This window comes from Sus scrofa, chromosome 10 (genome assembly GCF_054392235.1).
Source record: "Sus scrofa isolate SSC_HxYL_T2T_F1_AM1 chromosome 10, Sscrofa_HxYL_maternal_Yorkshire_Landrace_v2.0, whole genome shotgun sequence".
In the NCBI taxonomy this organism is placed as follows: domain Eukaryota; kingdom Metazoa; phylum Chordata; class Mammalia; order Artiodactyla; family Suidae; genus Sus; species Sus scrofa.
In genome coordinates, this window is record NC_139392.1 from 51445812 (window position 1) to 51466013 (window position 20202).

At 36.0% G+C, this 20202-nt stretch overlaps 3 pseudogenes; all 3 read left to right on the forward strand.

Annotated features, from left to right (window-relative positions):
* Positions 1-6312: 6312 nt before the first annotated feature.
* LOC110258528 (olfactory receptor 8K1-like) lies at positions 6313-7243 on the forward strand (annotated as a pseudogene).
* Positions 7244-12201: 4958 nt separating this feature from the next.
* Positions 12202-13145, forward strand: LOC110258529 (olfactory receptor 8J1-like; annotated as a pseudogene).
* A 2412-nt stretch (positions 13146-15557) lies between these two features.
* On the forward strand, positions 15558-18188 carry LOC110258543 (guided entry of tail-anchored proteins factor 1 pseudogene; annotated as a pseudogene).
* The last annotated feature ends 2014 nt before the right edge of the window (positions 18189-20202 follow it).

The window sequence follows — 20202 nt, forward strand, 5'->3', positions numbered from 1 at the left end:
TTTCTTTTTTTTTTTTTTTTTTTTTTTGTTGTTGTTGTTGTTGCTATTTCTTGGGCTGCTCCCGCAGCATATGGAGGTTCCCAGGCTAGGGGTTGAATCGGAGCTGTAGCCACCGGCCTACGCCAGAGCCACAGCAATGCGGGATCCGAGCCGCGTCTGCAACCTACACCACAGCTCACGGCAACGCCGGATCGTTAACCCACTGAGCAAGGGCAGGGACCGAACCCGCAACCTCATGGTTCCTAGTCGGATTCGTTAACCACTGCGCCACGACGGGAACTCCCATAATATTTCTACATTAATATCTAGATGGAGTTTCATATTCCATGTTTAGGTTCCAAATACTGCTGACTATATAGTTTAATCTGGAGTAACTGTGCATTTGATTTCATATGGCTCCCTCTATTTGAGAAGATTCTGTTGTTTATTTTAGTTTCAAAATCAGATATGGAAAATATTTTTCCCCATTTTGAAAAGCCAAAGCAATAGAAATTAGAGCAAAAATAAACCCATGGGACCTCATCAAACTGAAAAGCTTTTGCACAGCAAAGGAAACCAAAAAGAAAACAAAATACAACTTTCAGAATGGGAGAAAACAGTTTCAAATGATGCAACCGACAAGGGCTTAATCTCTAGAATATATAAACAACTTATACAACCCAACAGCAAAAAAGCCAATCAATCAATGGAAAAATGGGCAAAAGACCTGAATAGACATTTCTCCAAAGAAGATATACAGATGGCCAACAAACACATGAAAAAATGCTCAACATCGCTGATTATAAGAGAAATGCAAATCAAAACTACCATGAGATATCACCTCACACCAGTCAGAATGGCCATCATTAATAAATCCACAAATAACAAGTGCTGGAGGGGCTGTGGAGAAAAGGGAACCCTCCTGCACTGCTGGTGGGAATGGAAACTGGTACAGCCACTATGGAGAACAGTTTGGAGATACCTTAGAAATCTATACATAGAACTTCCATATGACCCCGCAATCCCACTCTTGGGCATCTATCCAGACAAAACTCTACTTAAAAGAGACACGTGCACCCGCATGTTCATTGCAGCACTCTTCACAATAGCCAGGACATGGAAACCACCCAAATGTCCATCGACAGAGGATTGGATTTGGAAGAGGTGGTATGTATACACAATGGAATACTACTCAGCCATAAAAAAGAATGACATAATGCCATTTGCAGCACCATGGATGGAACTAGAGAATCTCATCCTGAGTGAAATGAGCCAGAAAGACAAAGACAAATACCATATGATGTCACTTATAACTGGAATCTAATATCCAGCACAAATGAACATCTCCTCAGAAAAGAAAAGCATGGACTTGGAGAAGAGACTTGTGGTTGCCTGATGGGAGGGGGAGGGAGTGGGAGGGATCGGGAGCTTGGGCTTATCAGACACAACTTAGAATAGATTTACAAGGAGATCCTGCTGAATAGCATTGAGAACTTTGTCTAGATACTCATGTTGCAACAGAAGAAAGGGTGGGGGAAAACTGTAATTGCAATGTATACATGTAAGGATAACCTGACCCCCTTGCTGTACAGTGGGAAAATAAAAATTAATTAATTAATTAATTAATTTAAAAAAATAAAAAATTATTAAGAAAAAGAAAAATAATTCTACTTACAATATTATACTTTATTTAGATGACACCACATGAAAGCTAATAGCAGTTTCTCTGTTTCTTGCCAGACAAGCTAACTGGACTAAATGGGCCAATAAAATCTATCATCACTGATTGAATTCATTCTGATGGGAGTTACAAAGAAGACTGGGCTTCAGGCCCCACTTTTTGGGATCTTCCTCATCCTCTACACAATCACAGTGGTGGTAAATCTGGGCATGATCATCTTGACCCAAATGGATTCCCACCTACACACCCCTATATACTTTTTTTATCAAACACCTGACTTTCATTGATCTTGGTAATTCTACAGTCATTTGTCCGAAGATGCTTATAAATTTAGCTGTGGATCAAAATACCATTTCCTACTATGCATGCGCCACACAGGTGGACTTTTCCTTATGTTCATCATCAGTGCATTTTTTAGTTTGTTGGCCATGGCCTATGACCACTATTTGGTCATCTGTAACCCCCTGTTCTACAATGTTATCATGTCCCAGAGACTTTTCCATTTGCTGGTAGGCATTCCATACATCTACAGTGCCTTTCAGGCACTAATGTTCACTATTAACATTTTTACATTGACATTTTGTGTCGCTAATGTCATTAGTCATTTCTGTTGTGATGATGTTCCCTTGGTACTTATGCTCTGCTCAAATGCACAAGAAATAGAATTGTCGACCATATTATTTTCAGCATTTAATTTGATCTCTTCCCTCTTGGTCATCCTAGTGTCCTGCCTACTGATCCTGATAGTCATATTTCAAGTGCATTCTACACAGGGCAGGAAAAAGTCTTTCTCTAAGTGTGGTTCTCATCTGTCAGTGGTGGTTGTGGTCTATGGGTCTCTACCATTTATGTACCCTCCTTTGATACTGATAAAATGGCCTCTGTATTTTACACTTTAGTAATCCCCATGCTTAACCCCTTAATCTATAGCTTAAGGAACAAAGAAGTAAAAAATGCCTCCCACGGGGTCTTTAAGAGTCAATGCAAACTTTGTACGTAATATCCAATATGAAATATTATTTTAATAATCTATGAAAAAGCCAAATGTCACTTGATAATATTTCTAATAAATACAATTGCATTCTTTTCAGCTCCAGAGCAAAGTCTAATTAAAATGCATGGATAAATAGTTTCCCTTGTATTCAGTCAAATTAATCCTCATATTTTAGGTCTCGATTTAATGGCACTCCCTCCCCAACATGCCTTATTGTTGATTCAATATTTCTTTTATTGATTCCACAGAAATCCACATTTCTCCTGATGGAAACACTTATTAAACTCTTGGTCAGGGAACCACGTGTTTGTTGTCAGGTAAATACTTAAAATCTATTTATGTTCAATATACTGAGTAATTAATAAAAACATATTTTGAGATAAATAAAAGATTAAAAATAACCAAGTGGGACTTCTGGAGGTGAAAATGCAATATTTGAAAGGAACATATATTTATTGAATGTGAAAATCAGCATATAATGTGCTGAAAAAGAAATGATAGGTACACTTACACACATCACAATAAAGGCTATCAAAAATGAGGTCAAAGGAAAACTGAAATACTGAATGAATGTAATGAAAATAGTCTCAGTGATCCCTAGAACAACAGCAAGCTTCATAGAGTACATTCAAATGTAGTGCAAGTGGAAAGAAGAAATTATATGAGGCAGAAAATCTTGCAGAAGAAATCTTGGCCAGATTTTTTTCCAAACCATAAAAAATAAAAAAAACCAACAAACTATAACCCCAAGATATACAATTCTAACATAATTCTAAGCAGGATAAACAGAAAGGAAATTATACCAAAGTATGTCATATAAGGTTTCTGAAAATCAAAGATACAGAAAAACATTTTTAAAAGATAGGGATGAAAGATAACTTATGAACTGATGAAGAAAATATTTACTACAGATCATTGGGAAAAACAATGTCATTAAACATTGTCTTATATTGACTTTTAATTATACATCCATCAAAATTATACTTGGTTAATGAATGATACCTTGTCATAATAATATATAATGCTTTTCAAAAAAGTCACTTTTCATTTACTCATGAATTGCATATGTATGTTTAAAATATACTTAGCCTGTACATTATATTATGTACTTGAGATGCTGACAAAGGCATATTTATTTTTTCCAATGGTTAGTGCCATCAGGTAATTTATTTATTCAGTTAAACCCAGGCATGACATAATTTTGACTTTTCCTAATGTGCATTTGAAGAATAATTAACAAATACCCAAGGAACTCTTCCTTGGTAATTGTGCGCCCTTTTTTAAATTCTTGAATAATATCAAATATTTAACAAAATGAGTCTCAAAGGGGTTTGAAAAACCCAAAATATTCTGTGACAGACAATGAAGATGAAAACAATAGGAAGTAAAAGCAGATTTTCCAATTAGGTAGGTAGCAAACATTGGTCATTGAAAACTTCTCAGGACATACAGCTTAAACTCAAACATCACCAAAGATCTTGAAAGCATTATGCTGTGCAAAACTGCTTCTTTTGTTTAAACATATTTATCTATCAGGAATAGGATCAACATGTACTACAGACAAGTATAGTCTCTGATAACCCTATGTTGTGGATTTAGACAAACAGCATTTTTTTTTCAAATGAACATAATACTTAAAGTATCTATTTTAACAAGGATCTTTATCCCTATTTACCTAGTATTTCTCCTGTCCCACTTTTTATTTCCTTTGTTCTCAGGTGGACCTTACTAGAACAGAAGAATGCTATTATGTTTTTGTAGATATATTCTGAATACAGAATTACTTTGAATCCTAACTCTACCACTTATTATCTAGATAACTTGGTTAAGTTAATTCACTCCTTGTGCACCTTGTTTCCTTGACTCTCAGGTGGACTATGGTAATACAAACTACACCTGAACAACAAGGGTTTGCACTGCATGGGTCCTCTTAGACACAGATTATTTTCAATACATGCATTGTTATGTTTACCAGTGTTTGAATCTGCAGATTCAGAATCCCCTGAGGACAAGGAAGGTAGACGATGACGCACGAGTATCTGCAGATTTTGGGATCTAAGGCAGGTCCTAGAACCAATACCCTGTGAACACAGAGGTGACCATACTATCTACTTCCTAAAGTTATTGTGTGGATGAAGTAAATTAATATATGTAAAGTGCTCATAAAAATGCCTGGCACATAATGCATTCTCTGTCAGTGGCTTGATATTCATTTGTATTTTGTTTTCTACTGGGTCTCTTTACATGAATCTCCATATATCATCAGAATTCATAAATAATCAGAATGGCCAAGTTCCTTTTATTCAAAAGAAGGATGTATGATTGGAAGTTCAGTATAGGTAATTTGTCAGAAATAACTGATGTGACAAAGGAGAACTAAGATATTAATAGCAAAATTCTAAAATTAAAATAGCATTGGATTTTGAATTGAGTAAAAATCTGACTTTATACTAAGTGGAAGTACTGAAATTTATACTCAATGGTCAGAGGTTTTACAATCACCATGTAATCCATCACTCCACCAACAGTTTACAATGTCTGTCTATGTCTTACAACTTTAAACAGGCATGATGATTGTTGATAATGTTAAGTTGAATGGTTTGGGTGTTGATTTTTATTTTATAAATTACTTGAAAATTTAAAAAAGCAGAAATATTGTATATAGGTCATTTGATATATTTAAGTAGCTGTATCAAAACAGTCACTTCAAAATATCTTGCCCCTTTAAAGTGTACTTTACAAATGTTTCAGTGAATGTGTGCTTTGTGAGTCTATCAACTAAGGCTCCACTGGGCCTTAATATTTTTGGTGAGCACCTAGGGACATTTCCCTTGGCCAGAGCTAGTGTGTGGTTCATCAACCCTTGTGATTCTTATTATGATTTCAGGATGCACCCTGGTGACAGTCATCAGGGAACCTTGAAAAACAAGGCTTATTACTCATACCCTGGCACACTCAGAGCCACACAAAGAGGTTGAGGAGAGAGCAAGGGAGGGAGAAAAGCCATGGGTTCTGCTTTCATTGTGGTCAACAGTGGTGTGCATAGATTCAGTTTGTATTGGTGAATTAAAAGCATAAGAGCAGAAATTAATGTGCAAGAAGGGAAAAGCAGGTTCAAGCAAGAAGTCAGTTACCTGTATCATCTAGGTTTTTCTAAAAGGGAAACTTTATGGTTGGAGCAGCCTGGCTCTTGAACTAATTTTGTGGCTGAAAATGTACTTACTTGAGGTGAATGTCTTAAAATGGATTGTCCAGTAAGCAAAAGCTGATGTCAAGAACAGCCTTACAATCAGAAAAGCTAATCATTAGGCACTTTCACTGCCATGTGAATGTAGGTATGTGTGATTTTGACCTTATGGGAAGAGGAATCTCCATTTATATTTGAGACAAAGAAAACAATTCTATATCTCATATATCATGTATTTAATTCCCTTAGGAGATGGCATTTCTTGGAATTCTGGACTAATATTTTCTCTGAGGCAACACAGATTCGGTCCCCAGCCTGGTACAATGATTTAAGGATCCAATTTTGGGGCAGCTAGGGTGAAGATCTCAACTGCTGCTGGGATTCAATCCATATACCTCCAGGAGTGTCCATTAAAAAAGAGGAGAGCATCTCAAATATAAATAGTACTGATATTATACACAGGTTACCAAGATGAACCATATGGAGAAACACAATCATACTGTAGCACCAAAGGTGACTACATTTATTCTCATGGGGATCACCAATAACCCCAGGCTGCAGGTGCCTCTCTTTGGAATCATCCTGGTCATATTCTGTATCACAGTGCTGGGAAATCTGGGCATGGTTTCCAGACTCATTTGAACTCCAAAGTACCATGTGCTTTTTGCTTAGACATTTGTCAATTACTGATCTGGTTACTCCACTCTCATTGGCCTAAAAATGATGGTCAACTTTGTCCTTCACCAAAATACAATTTCCTATCATTGGTGTGCCACCCAACTAGCAGTCTTTGAGATTTTCATCATCACTGAGATGTTTATGCTATCAGCAGTGGCCTAACATCATTATGTAGCCATCTGCAAACCTCTACATAGTCACCATGGCAAGGAAAGTATGTTGGGGCCTAGTACTCACTCCCTAGCTCTCTAGCACTTTTGTGTTACGGATTCTCACCATTAAGTTATTTAAGTTGTCCTTCTGTGACTCTAACCTCTAACATCACCAGTTATTTTTACCATGACTGTCCCCCTGGGATATCCATGCTCTATTCTGACACACATGAATTAGATTTGATCTTTTTGATATTTTCAAGGTGTAATTTGCTCTCTTCACCCTTGTTTGTTCTTGTATAACACACATTTATTCTCATGGCCATTCTCAGAATGAACTCAACTGAGGGAAGTTATAAAACCTTCTACCTGCAGTTCACACCTGACAGTAGAGATCATGTTCTACAGGACATTATTGTTTATTTACATGCAACACAAATCCAGCTATACATCTTCTATGGATAAAATGGCCTCTGTGTTTTACACCCTGGTGATCCCTATGCTGAATCCATTGATCTATTGCCTAAGAAACAGAAGTTAAAGATGCTCTGAGGAGAACTTTAACTAATTGATGCAAAATCCTCAATTAATATCTTAATATTCAGTTAAAAGTGGGTCCCAAAGTTGTTGTTTAATATTCTGTCAGTCCAATTATGCCATCAGAAAGTAGAAATGGTTGACCATGTTGCTTTCTTCTTGTACATGATGAAACGCTTCCTCTTGGACTGAATAAATATTATAGCCAGATAATTTAAATCTCAAGTAATTTTCAAGACCATACAGGAACCTATATATTTAGAAAGAAGGAAAACCATACCAAATTTTTTGGTCAAGCTTACACTTGTGGATGTTAAAAAAAAATCTTAAGTAGTCAAAATGGAGTACAATTAACTAGAAAATTAGCAATGTATATGTCATAGCAGTGGTTGTGTATTAAAGATAAACAAAAGTGAACCATGAAGAATGTGTGGGTTAGAAAAGCCTTGAATAGTAAGAAAATCTGTTATTATAACACAGCATGAAAAATCTGCTTCAAGAATCTAAGCTAGGAGTTCCCGTCTTGGTGCAGTAGTTAACAAATCCGACTAGGAACCATGAGGTTGCGGGTTTGGTCCCTGCCCTTGCTCAGTGGGCTAATGATCCGGAGTTGCCGTGAGCTGTGGTGTAGGTTGCAGACACGGCTCAGATCCCACGTTGCTGTGGCTCTGGCATAGGCCGGTGGCTACAGCTCCGATTCGACCCCTAGCCTGGGAACCTCCATATGCCGTGGGAGCAGCCCGAGAAATAGCTTTTAAGACAAAAAAAAAAAAAAAAAAAAAAAAAGAATCTAAGCTAAATAGGAAATAAAGCATGCCACCTCAGAAGGAAATTTTTAGTCAGATTGTATTATGATTCTCCTTCTCTCCTTTTCACAGCTAGAGTGGACATTTGGAAGATTTTTTTCTTAATTAAGAACCATGAGAAAAATATTGGCTAATTCTATCCTTTGAGAGACTCTCATACTACAGCTAACTTTGTTTTTTGATAGCTTCTGGATAAACAAGTTGATTTAGGATTGGCAAGCTCAAGATAAAGGAGTTATCTGGTCACTTCCTAAATGACATCAATACTTTGAAAAGCTGTGTCAATGATAACAAAGTTTAGAGATAACTGATACCCTTTAGAGTTAATTGAACTTTCATCATGTCTCCTTTGACTCCCTCATGAGCTTGTACACACAGCTGATATTTTGCTAACACAAGGTTTCATTCTCCTTTTCTACTCACTCAGCCAATGCATGGATTCCTTACATCTTCATGTTCTCCTATTTGTTTAAAGAGGCATTTTTTAGATTTTTAAAAATGTATACACTACCTCAGTAATGTTTCAATCTACCCTGGAATTCAAAGTGAAAATGGTGAGGAATTATATCAAAATATGAATCAGGATCTCTTTATCTAAGATTCATACATTTCATTTACTTTTTCCTTTTTGTTTTTTTTTTTTGTCTTTTGTCTTTTTAGGGCTGCACCCATGGCACATGGATGTGGGGTCTAATTGCAACTAATCTAACGTGGGATCCTTGATCCACTGAGCAAGGCCAGGGATTGAAACTGCAACCTCATGGGTCATAAATTTGTTTCCACTGAGGCACAACAGGAACTCTCAACTTTGTCCATTTTTAATGCACTGAGGTTTACTTTACTAAGGAAATTCATTTTAAGTGTTCTCATCACAAAAGAAAAAATATCTATGTGAGGGGATGGCTTAGCTAATCACTTCAAATTAGCTATATTTAGCTAATCTATACATATGCAGATATTTTATATACAGCTATATATATACTTATTTATATATAAATAGGTATATAAAATATATTATTTATATAATTAAAATATATGTTTAGCCATATATAAATATATATTATATTATATATATTATATGCATATTTCACTATATGTATAAATATATAGCTAAATCTTAAAATATCATGTGGTATCCTAGAAACTTATTCAAGATTTATGTATTCATTATGAATTCTATAAAGCTACAAACTTTTAATTTTTAAATAAAAATGAAATAAAGTAAAACATAAATTAAACCAAGTAAATGAAATATAAAACTGCATTGTCCAAGAAAATCAATTCTGCTTACCATGTTAGCTTTGGATCCTGTCCATAAGCATATATATTATGAATAAATTTCACTTTTGAGACTAACAATTTCTATTAAATTGCAGACTTTTTTGATCACGTATGATTTTCCCCCAAATTCTTTCATTGCTATTAATTTGCACAACCCCCAAGTAAAGTTAAATATTATTCATATGTGCAGTATCACCCATACAGAAAGAACTTTTAAAAATCATACCAAAAAAGCCTAAACTTACCTTTGTAACTTGAGAATTCATCATGAGCACTTTTCTTGGGTAATGAAGTTTTTTTTTAAATTTTTAATGTCAGCACCCAACTGTGGAATACAGATTAATCATTTTGTATTTGGTCATTGTTCAACTGATGGACACTTGGTTGTTGGCATGTTTTTATTTCTTTTACTATTTTAAAAATGCTCTAAATAGTCTTGTGCTTATAAAACAATATACTATTGATTTTTATTTCTGAAATAAATGCACAAGTTTTCCTCTACAATCTAACTATGTGCTGATAGGTAATTGATTTACATGTTTACATAATACTTTAAAATAAAAATAAAGCACTAACAAAAAGTGCTATGTATTTTGATTTTTTTCCAAGTACTATTTTTTTCCAAGAAAGGATACTGACATATCCGTTTCATTGAATGATGACAAAATTGCAAAATATCAATAATAGATGAGTAACATCAGCTATTTGACATCATGGATACAATGTGAATTGTCCTAAAGCATTACCTTATTTTTTAATAGAAAGCTTATAATATTCCTGACTTCACTGTCCCCAGTCATTGTCTTAATACCCACAAAACACATATTTGCATTATACTTATAATAATGAAGAGTTTAGAAATAATGCTTCCAACCTATTTGAAAATATTTTAGTTCTTGTACACTGAAACTTCTTTCTGAAGTACAACTTTTAATTTTACTTAGATTATTTGTGTTCACTCCATACCTAATTAATGGCTTGATGCACTAAGAGCTTTGAATTAGGAAATTGGAAAGTATTTGTATTGACTTTTAAATGGCAATAGTTGCAAGGCCCCAGTGGCTCAAGTGCATATACTCAACCTCCAATTATTTATAAAATTCCTTGAGGTTGATTTCCTTCATGGACTCTGTAATGATTTCTTCAATTTCCGTCCAACTACTACTTTATTCAGACTGCCAATATACTCTTTTTTGAAGAGATTTTTCCAAACACTTCAATTTTCCCACATGTAATAGGAAAACATTCTGGCTTTAAGGTGTTGAGGAAAGATGACTCAAAAAAGGAGCATTATCTATTTTAATACTTTATCCTCATCAGCTGAGTGGCTCATCCCTTAATTTAACACTATGTTATTAAGACCAAAGGTATACCTTTTAACAAGGTATGTACTTAATTTTAAATTAGTGACCACATTTTAATATTAAAATAGTTTAATAATCACTACCAAATGTGACTGCTTTTGTAGTGAGCAGGCATGTCTAGACATAACCTTAAGATCTAAAAGCTAAATCCCCTTGTGTCTGGCTTTAGCCTGTTTCTGTACAGTAGAGAGAATTCCAGAATAGCTAAATCAATTTTGAAGAATAAATTTGAGGAAATTACAATAATGATTTCAAGACTATAGGAATTCCTGTTGTGGCTCAGTGGTTAACGTATCTGACTAAAAACCATGAGGTTGTGGGTTTGATCCCTGGCCTTGTTCAGTGGGTTAAGGATCCAGCATTGCTGTGAGCTGTGGTGTAGGTTACAGATGTGGCTCAGATCTGGCATTGCTGTGGCTGTTGGGTAGGCCAGCAGCTGTAGCTCTGATTATACCCCTAGCCTGGGACTCTCCATATGCCACACCATGGGTGCAGCCCTTAAAAAAAAAAAAAAAAAAAAAAGAAAAGAAAGAAAAAGAAAAAAAAGGAAAAAAAGACAAAAAAAGAAATTTCTAAGTTCATGGAAACAATTTTAAATACATTTTTAGTACTATTATTACTCATTAGCTATAAACCATTGGTAATAGTTTAAAGAAAACTCACTTGTCTTTTTAGCCTCCCCATTGCTTAGTAACACTCCTAAAAAGATTGGAAATGCCTAAAGTGTGACCAGGAGTGATTTCTTTAATACTCCAAATTCTAGTTTGCTAGCCTCATTTGCCATTAGATTTATTTCCAGTTTCTGATGACACAAGGTCACTGCTACAAATAATGAACAATCTGCTTTCAGATAACATGCCACCTCTCTTTCTCTCTCTGTGTGTGAGCAAATGGAGCACTCTCAGAAGAATCAACAGGAGTAAGAATGCAGAAGACCAGAGATAAAATTTTATAGTCAGCACATGCCTGGTAACTTAGTAAGACAAGAAAAGTGATATGGACCTGATTATGAAACTCATTGAAAATGAAGCTAAAGATATTTCAATTATTCTAAAAAGATATCTTAGATTACTCAAAAAGCTTTCATAATACCATTTGCCTTCCAACTAATATGAGAATCATGACACATAGAGCAAAGATACAATATAGTCTATGACTGTATTAATAACCTAGGGAAATCTTGACCTAAGGGAATACAAGAATGGCTGCTTAGAATGGCAAAGCATTATGGAAACTGGCAAATAATATGATACAGAATTCTGAAAGAGGAAATTAGAGGATGAATGCAATGCTTGTGAATTAAAACAGTTGCTACATAAAATTTATTTTTGCAGTTTAAGATAAAGTCTCTAGCAAGCAGCACATTAGATTTCAGCTGAAATAGAGGAGCTGATATAATTTGGAAGAATAATTGCAGGAAATCTCACCCAAAGAATTGCCCTTCCCTTGCAATCTAATGGTCCAGTCCAGAAAATAAATTCTTTAAACTTTGTAACCACTTATCCTTGTTTTTCCCCCATGGATGACTTTCCAAACTCTTACATGGCTCCTGGAAATTTCAAATGGGTCTCTGAGTTCATTCTTACAGGAGTCTCAGACAACCCAGACCTCCAGCTTCCCCTCTTCCTTGTGTTACTTGTCATCTATGGGCTGGCCATGGCTGGGAACCTGACCATCATCACTCTCACCAGTGTGGACCCTCGACTGCAGACCCCTATGTATTTCTTCCTCTGACATTTGCCTATCATCAATCTTGGCAATTTGACTGTCATTGCCCCTAAAATTATTATCCTTTTTTTAGTACAGAAGCATACCACCTCTTACCCAATAAGGAGGGTTCTTAGTTTTCATTGTGGCTGAGGTTTTCATGTTAGCTGTGATGGTCTATGACCACTATGTGGGCATTTGTAATCCACTGCTCTACATAGTGGTGTTGTCTTGAAGGATCTGCCTTCTACTAGTTTCCTTCACATACCTTTACAGCTTTCCATAGCTATTATAGTTTCATCTTGTGTGTTCTCTGTGTCTTACTGTTATTCCAATAATTTTTTTTTACTGTGATAATGTCCCTCTGTTACTATTGTCCTGCTCTGATACTTACTTTCTAGAAACAGTAGTATTTGTATCTGCAGCTACAAACTTGGTTTCTTCCATAACTATAGTTCTGATGTCTTATTTCAACATTGTATTGTCCATTCTAAGCATGGAAAAGCCATTCTAAGCATGGAAAAGCCTTTTCCACCTGTGCATCACATATGATGGCAGTGTCAGTTTTCTATGAAACACTTCTTTTCATGTATTTACAGCCTCAAACAAACCATTCATTGCATACTGATAAAAAAGTCTCAGTGTTTTATACATTGGTGATTCCTATGCTGAATCCCATGATCTTTATCCTGAGGAATAAGGACATGAAGGCTGCCTTAAAGAAATTTCTGAGAAATTCAGGCTGTTCTTTAAGTCAATATGAATTTAAAACTCTATAGGTTTCCTTTGCTGTGCAAAAGCTTTTCAGTTTGATGAGGTCCCATGGGTTTATTTTTGCTCTGATTTCTATTGCTTTGGGAGACTGACCTGAGAAAATATTCATGATGTTGATGTCAGAGAGTGTTTTGCCTATGATTTCTTCTAGGAGTTTGATGGTGTCCTGTCCTATATTTAAGTCTTTCAGCCATTTGGAGTTTATTTGTGTGCATGGTGTGAGGGTGTGTTCTAGTTTCATTGCTTTGCATGCAGCTGTCCAGGTTTCCCAGCAATGCTTGCTGAATAGGCTTTCCTTTTCCCATTTTATGTTCTTGCCTCCCTTGTCAAAGATTAACTGACCATAGGTGTCAGGGTTTATTTCCGGGTTCTATATTCTGTTCCATTGGTCTGTCTGTCTGTGTTGATACCAGTACCACACTGTTTTGATGACTGTGGCTTTGTAGTATTTCTTGAAGTCTGGGAGAGTTATGCCCTCTGCTTGGTTTTTGTTTCTCAGGATTGCTTTGGCGATTCTGAGTCTTTTGTTGTTCCATATAAATGTTTGGATTGTTTTTTCTAGATCTGTGAAAATTGTCATGGGTAATTTGATAGGGATTGCACTGAATCTGTAGATTGCTTTGGGTAGTATGGCCATTTTCACAATATTGATTTTTCCAATCCAGGAACATGGAATATCTTTCCATTTCTTTACATCTTCTTTAGGAAACCCAAAAGAAAACAAAAAGACAACTTTCAGAATGGGAAAAAATAGTTTCAAATGATGCAACTGACAAGGGCTTAATCTCTAGAATGTATAAGCAACTTATACAACTCAACAGCAAAAAAACCAATCAATCAATGTAAAAATGGGCAAAAGACCTGAATAGACATTTCTCCAAAGAAGATATACAGATGGCCAACAAACACATGAAAAAATGCTCAACATCGCTGATTATAAGAGAAATGCAAATCAAAACTACCATGAGATACCACCTCACACCAGTCCGAATGGCCATCATTAATAAATCCACAAATAACAAGTGCTGGAGGGGCTGTGGAGAAAAGGGAACCCTCCTGCACTGCTGGTGGGAATGGAAACTGGTACAGCCACTATGGAGAACAGTTTGGAGATACCTTAGAAATCTATACATAGAACTTCCATATGACCCCGCAATCCCACTCTTGGGCATCTATCCAGACAAAACTCTACTTAAAAGAGACACGTGCACCCGCATGTTCATTGCAGCACTCTTCACAATAGCCAGGACATGGAAACCACCCAAATGTCCATCGACAGAGGATTGGATTTGGAAGAGGTGGTATGTATACACAATGGAATACTACTCAGCCATAAAAAAGGATGACATCATGCCATTTGCAGCAACATGGATGGAACTAGAGAATCTCATCCTGAGTGAAATGAGCCAGAAAGACAAAGACAAATACCATATGATATCACTTATAACTGGAATCTAATATCCAGCACAAATCAACATCTCCTCAGAAAAGAAAAGCATGGACTTGGAGAAGAGACTTGTGGCTGCCTGATGGGAGGGGGAGGGAGTGGGAGGGATCGGGAGCTTGGGCTTATCAGACACAACCTAGAATAGATTTACAAGGAGATCCTGCTGAATAGCATTGAGAACTTTGTCTAGATACTCATGTTGCAACAGAAGAAAGGGTGGGGGAAAAAACTGTAATTGCAATGTATACATGTAAGGATAACCTGACCCCCTTGCTGTACAGTGGGAAGATAAAATAAAAAAAAAACTCTATAGGTAAATGAAGAGATGGTTAGGATAGGCTGCCATTGTCTTAGAAGAAACTGAGGTTAGATGGCTGGCTTGCAGGTTTATAAGTAATTCTCAGAATTAAATTGGCTAAGATTTAATAAACATTGACTTTAAAAATAGGAGTTCCCTAGTGGCTCAGTGGGTTAAGGATCCAGTGTCATCACTGCTATGGCTCAGATCACTGCTGTGGCACAGGATGGGAACTTCCACACATCAGGGGCATGGCCAAAATTAAATAAATATTTAAATAAAAAATAAAGTGAAACTCTTAGACTTATGAGCTACATACAGAACTAGAATCCAGAAAGATATGTTAAAAAATTAAGTTTGAATAGAACAGCAACAATGGATGATAGAAATAAGTTGATTGTTCTTATTTATTGATTACTTTTTTCTTTTTTTCCTGCACAAGTTTGGGTTTATGGATCACTGCATCTTGAAGAGATGTAATTACAGATGGCTAAAATCCTTTTCAGCTAACTTAGTGAAATTAAACTGACATGTATCTTTAAAACTATGTAACTCTTTTAATATTGTGATTGAAAAATACAAATGAATTTATATTCTGAGTATTAATAAAATATTGAGATTATTCAATTCCATTAATAGTTTATATAATTTATTATACATTTACATATCAATATGAAAGCATATTCAAATATCATTGAGTATGTTTTTATTTTATTCATGAACAGTCGATTTCATCAAGATTTTTCCTTTCCCCCGCTCTAAGGATCAAGTTTATTTATTATGTTTAATAATTTTTCTTTATCATGATACATTAGATATTCAATGGACAATGTGAGAATTATTTATACCATTACAGTAAAATCTGTTTTGTTATTTTGTTCTGTTTTCTGATAATTTGTGATCAGTTAGATTACAACAAAATCTGTGGCATACCTTTCAATACATAGAGGTGGCCAGAATCTTTCTCAGACTTACAAATCAGAATCACCAGAGAAAGGTCACTAAATCCATATTTTAATAAGCTCAATAAGTGACTGACATTTAACCTTAGCGATGAGTCTTAACAAATAAAGAACTAATTGAAAGACATATATGGAAAATCATATTGTTTGGGTATGTTCACTTATAAATTGGTTTTAGTGTTGATGAGCTTTTTCAAATATAGGTGCTAAATCTTCATTCATAATAGTTAAAATATAAGAAGAGAAATGTAGTCCTACATGGCAAATATAAACTCATAGACATGAAAGATCATTGTTGGGTTATAATCAGACTACCCCCCCAAACCTAATTTTTTTTTTAAAAAGTCTACTAATTTCCTTACTGATTAAGTTATTTGAGTTTTTTTTAACTTCCAAAGTAGGGAGGAGAAATATGAGGCATCTTGGAGTAAGGGTTTCTTTAATCTGTTTCACTAACATTGGGATAAATCCTTTAGTTCATACTTTGCATTGCCTCTTGTGACCTTGAATTTATTATTAAGTGATTGATAAATGGTACTAGTTTTAGAATGGGTAGTTAGAGCATATCTTTAGTTAGCAAGGAGTCCATATAGTCCTTTGGAATCTTTTTACTTGCCTGAAATTAGGTATGAGAATTCATAGATCTACTAAAATATGAGAAAGAATGAAATTATGTATAGCTTTTATTTTAGAATACTCCTAACTAGTTAATCTATGTTAAAACATTGATAGTTCAGTCTAATGTTACAGGAAGGGAAATCTATAATTCACTACACTACATTTGTTTGTCTGAACAGCCAACCTCTGTTTACCAGGCATGGAGTTTATGACATGTATATATGCAGTCTCTGTTCTATAAATCTTGTTTGTGATGAGCTAGGAGAGTGAGGAAATGGGCATTGAAGGATGAGCTATGGATAAGTTACAAATGGACACTTCCAGTGGTTGCTAAAACTCTGGATAGAAATCTATGAATTTATGTTACACAAGACCATAGGTGAAATATATCCAGGATTCACTGTATAAAGTTCCTGAACTCCCTCATAAAATGTAGCTTTGTTTTTTCATATACCTCTCTGAAATATCCCCTATCAGTTATGCTTATTTATTTGTTTAAATTTATATAATATTTTAAGATTAAGAAAATGGGAAATCAAATGTAATATCGTATATTCCTAGTTCATCAGTAAGAGTTTCCTCTTAGTTACATTTAAGGACAGATTGTCCTGGGATGCTACCCATCTTCCTAAATATTTTGTTTCTTTGAAATGTTGTACCATGTATAATGATACAGCATTTCAACACCAAAACAAAAGTCACTGCATTTTATAACAAGGCACAAGCAGAGGTGGGATATTTAGCCAAGAGTACCAGCTGTGTTTCTCTGATGGAAATTTTTTAAAGAGAGACACAGAAGTGTGCAAATGCAGCATCGTGACTGTGCAGTGCCTGGTCCTCACTGCCCAGGCGGGGCAGTCCAAGTGGTCGCCATGGAGCTGTAGTAGTGGGGCTGGGGCCACTGCGAGCTGTTGAATTGAGTGCTGGGGAGGCCCATCGCTGGGCATGGCTGCTAGTGCTCAGCTTCGTGTTTGGGTGGTATGTACTCAGGATCCTCCTCCTCAGGACTGTCCTCTTTTTTTTTTTTTTTTTTTTTTTTTTGTATTTTTGCTATTTCTTTGGGCCGCTCCCATGGCATATGGAGGTTCCCAGGCTAGGGGTCAAATCGGAGCTGTAGCCGCCAGCCTATGCCAGAGCCACAGCAACACGGGATCCGAGCCGCGTCTGCAACCGACATCACAGCTCACCCAACGCCGGATCGTTAACCCACTGAGCAAGGGCAGGGACCGAACCCGCAACCTCATGGTTCCTAGTCGGATTCGTTAACCACTGCGCCACGACGGGAACTCCCGTTCTTCTCTTTCATGTCCTGGGTACTGCAGGGGGATGCAGAGCAGAAGTCCCAGAGGCACGCAGAGATCCAGGATATGAAGTAGGAGCTCCCCACCGTCAACATGATGGCCGAGTTTGCCAGATACGCCAGGCTGGAGCAGATCAACAAGATAACTGATAAGCTCAAAACTCACGTGAAAGCACGGACAGTGCCACTGGCCAAGATAAAATGGGTGGTAAGTGTTGCTTTCTACATATTGCAACTGTGCTGATGGTCTCGCTCATTTGGAAGTATTATTCTGTCCCTGTGGCTGTGGTGCCCGGGAAATGGATAACTCCGCTAGACTGCCTGGCAGCATTTCCTACTAGAATAGCAGGTGGTGTTGGAATTACCTGTTGGATTTTAGTCTGCAACAAAGTTGTGACTATTGCATTTCACCCTTTCAGCTGAAAGAAGATGAATGCAGCTACAGCACTGTAAAAAAAGGAATTGTCATTTAGGAGGTTGAAAATATGATTTATGCTGTTTGTTTATTGTGTTTTTTTAAAGAAACTTGGGCCACAGGTTAGTTTTTATTTTTGAACGTGTTTATTTTTGGAATTTATGTTGAGATTCTTATGAGTCATAATTTTATACAATTTGTCATAAGCCATAAAGATCAGTCTCACACCTACGTTCTAGCCAGCATGGCACCAGATTTTTAATAAGAACTGTGTGATGTCATGTGGTGTCCACATGTTGTTCCTTGTGATTTGCATTCTTGTCATATTTTAAAGGTCACATTGCCAACGGAAAGTCATAATTTTCTTTTTTCTTTTTCTGGCTGTGTCCACTGGATCCTTAACCTGCTGAGCTACCAGGAAACTCCCCTCAAAATTTTCTAATAATTTAAGGACTTTAAAGTATTCATGCTATTTTTAATCCAGATTAAAACGAAACTTAATGTGAAGACCACTACTATAATTTGAAATATTTTTATTTCTTTATATATCTATATATTTTCTAACTAGAGACATTTTGAGTGAAGTAAATCAGAAAGAGAAAGACAAATACCATATGAAAATGTGTTTTTTAATCTCATGCAGTACTATCAATAGAGAACACTAATTGACACTGCTTGTGCTTTTTACTTCCTCTGTTTGAAATGTCAGTTGTTGGGTAAGACTTTGGATGTATTATCTGCTTATTTGAAGCTGGTAATTTTTCATCACTATGTTTTATAAATGTATTCATGAGCCCATAATGCATTGTTTTGTGCTTGAGCTGTGTGTTTCAAAGTATTTCAAATGAAGGGTATTTTTAAAGCCTTGAAAAAAAATTAAAAAAAAATTAAAGAGACACTATACATTCATAGAAAAATTATTTGATAAAATCATAAGTTCAAACATATAAACTTCCTACCTTAATCATAGTATGCAAAGTAGAAATGTTCTGTGACCTCTAGGCCTTTGCTATATTTTCTCAAATTGTCCTTCATGAAAAAGAAATACAAGATTTTATGCCCCTTTTCATTATATGGCAGACAACTGTTAGAGTTAAATATTTATTCAATGGAAAACTTAGGAACAGATTTTACATTTATAATTAGTATATAAAACATACAAATCCACCCTTCTTTTCCCTCACATTAGACCTGTAATATAGTCTTACTCATCATCTAGTTCAGAGTGACTAGGATGCAAGCTAATGCCCAGAGCCTTTATCACATGCCTTGTGCATACAGTTCTGAGGGGTAGAACTGGTTACTGGGTTACTTTTGTCTAATAACCCCCCAGTTTAAGAAGTTCCCATGGGACCTAATCAAACAGAAAAGCTTTTGCACAGCAAAGGAAACCAAAAAGAAAACAAAAAGACAACTTTCAGAATGGGAGAAAATAGTTTCAAATGATGCAACTGACAAGGGCTTAATCTCTAGAATATATAAACAACTTATACAACCCAACAGCAAAAAAAGCCAATCAATCAATGGAAAAATGGGCAAAAGACCTGAATAGACATTTCTCCAAAGAAGATACACAGATGGCCAACAAACACATGAAAAAATGCTCAACATCGCTGATTATAAGAGAAATGCAAATCAAAACTACCATGAGATATATACCACCTCACACCAGTCAGAATGGCCCTCAATAATAAGTCCACAAATAACAAGTGCTAGAGGGGCTGTGGAGAAAAGGGAACCCTCCTGCACTGCTGGTGGGAATGGAAACTGGTACAGCCACTATGGAGAACAGTTTGGAGATACCTTAGAAATCTATACATAGAACTTCCATATGACCCCGCAATCCCACTCTTGGGCATCTATCCAGACAAAACTCTACTTAAAAGAGACACGTGCACCCGCATGTTCATTGCAGCACTATTCACAATAGCCAGGACATGGAAACCACCCAAATGTCCATCGACAGAGGATTGGATTCGGAAGAGGTGGTATATATACACAATGGAATACTACTCAGCCATA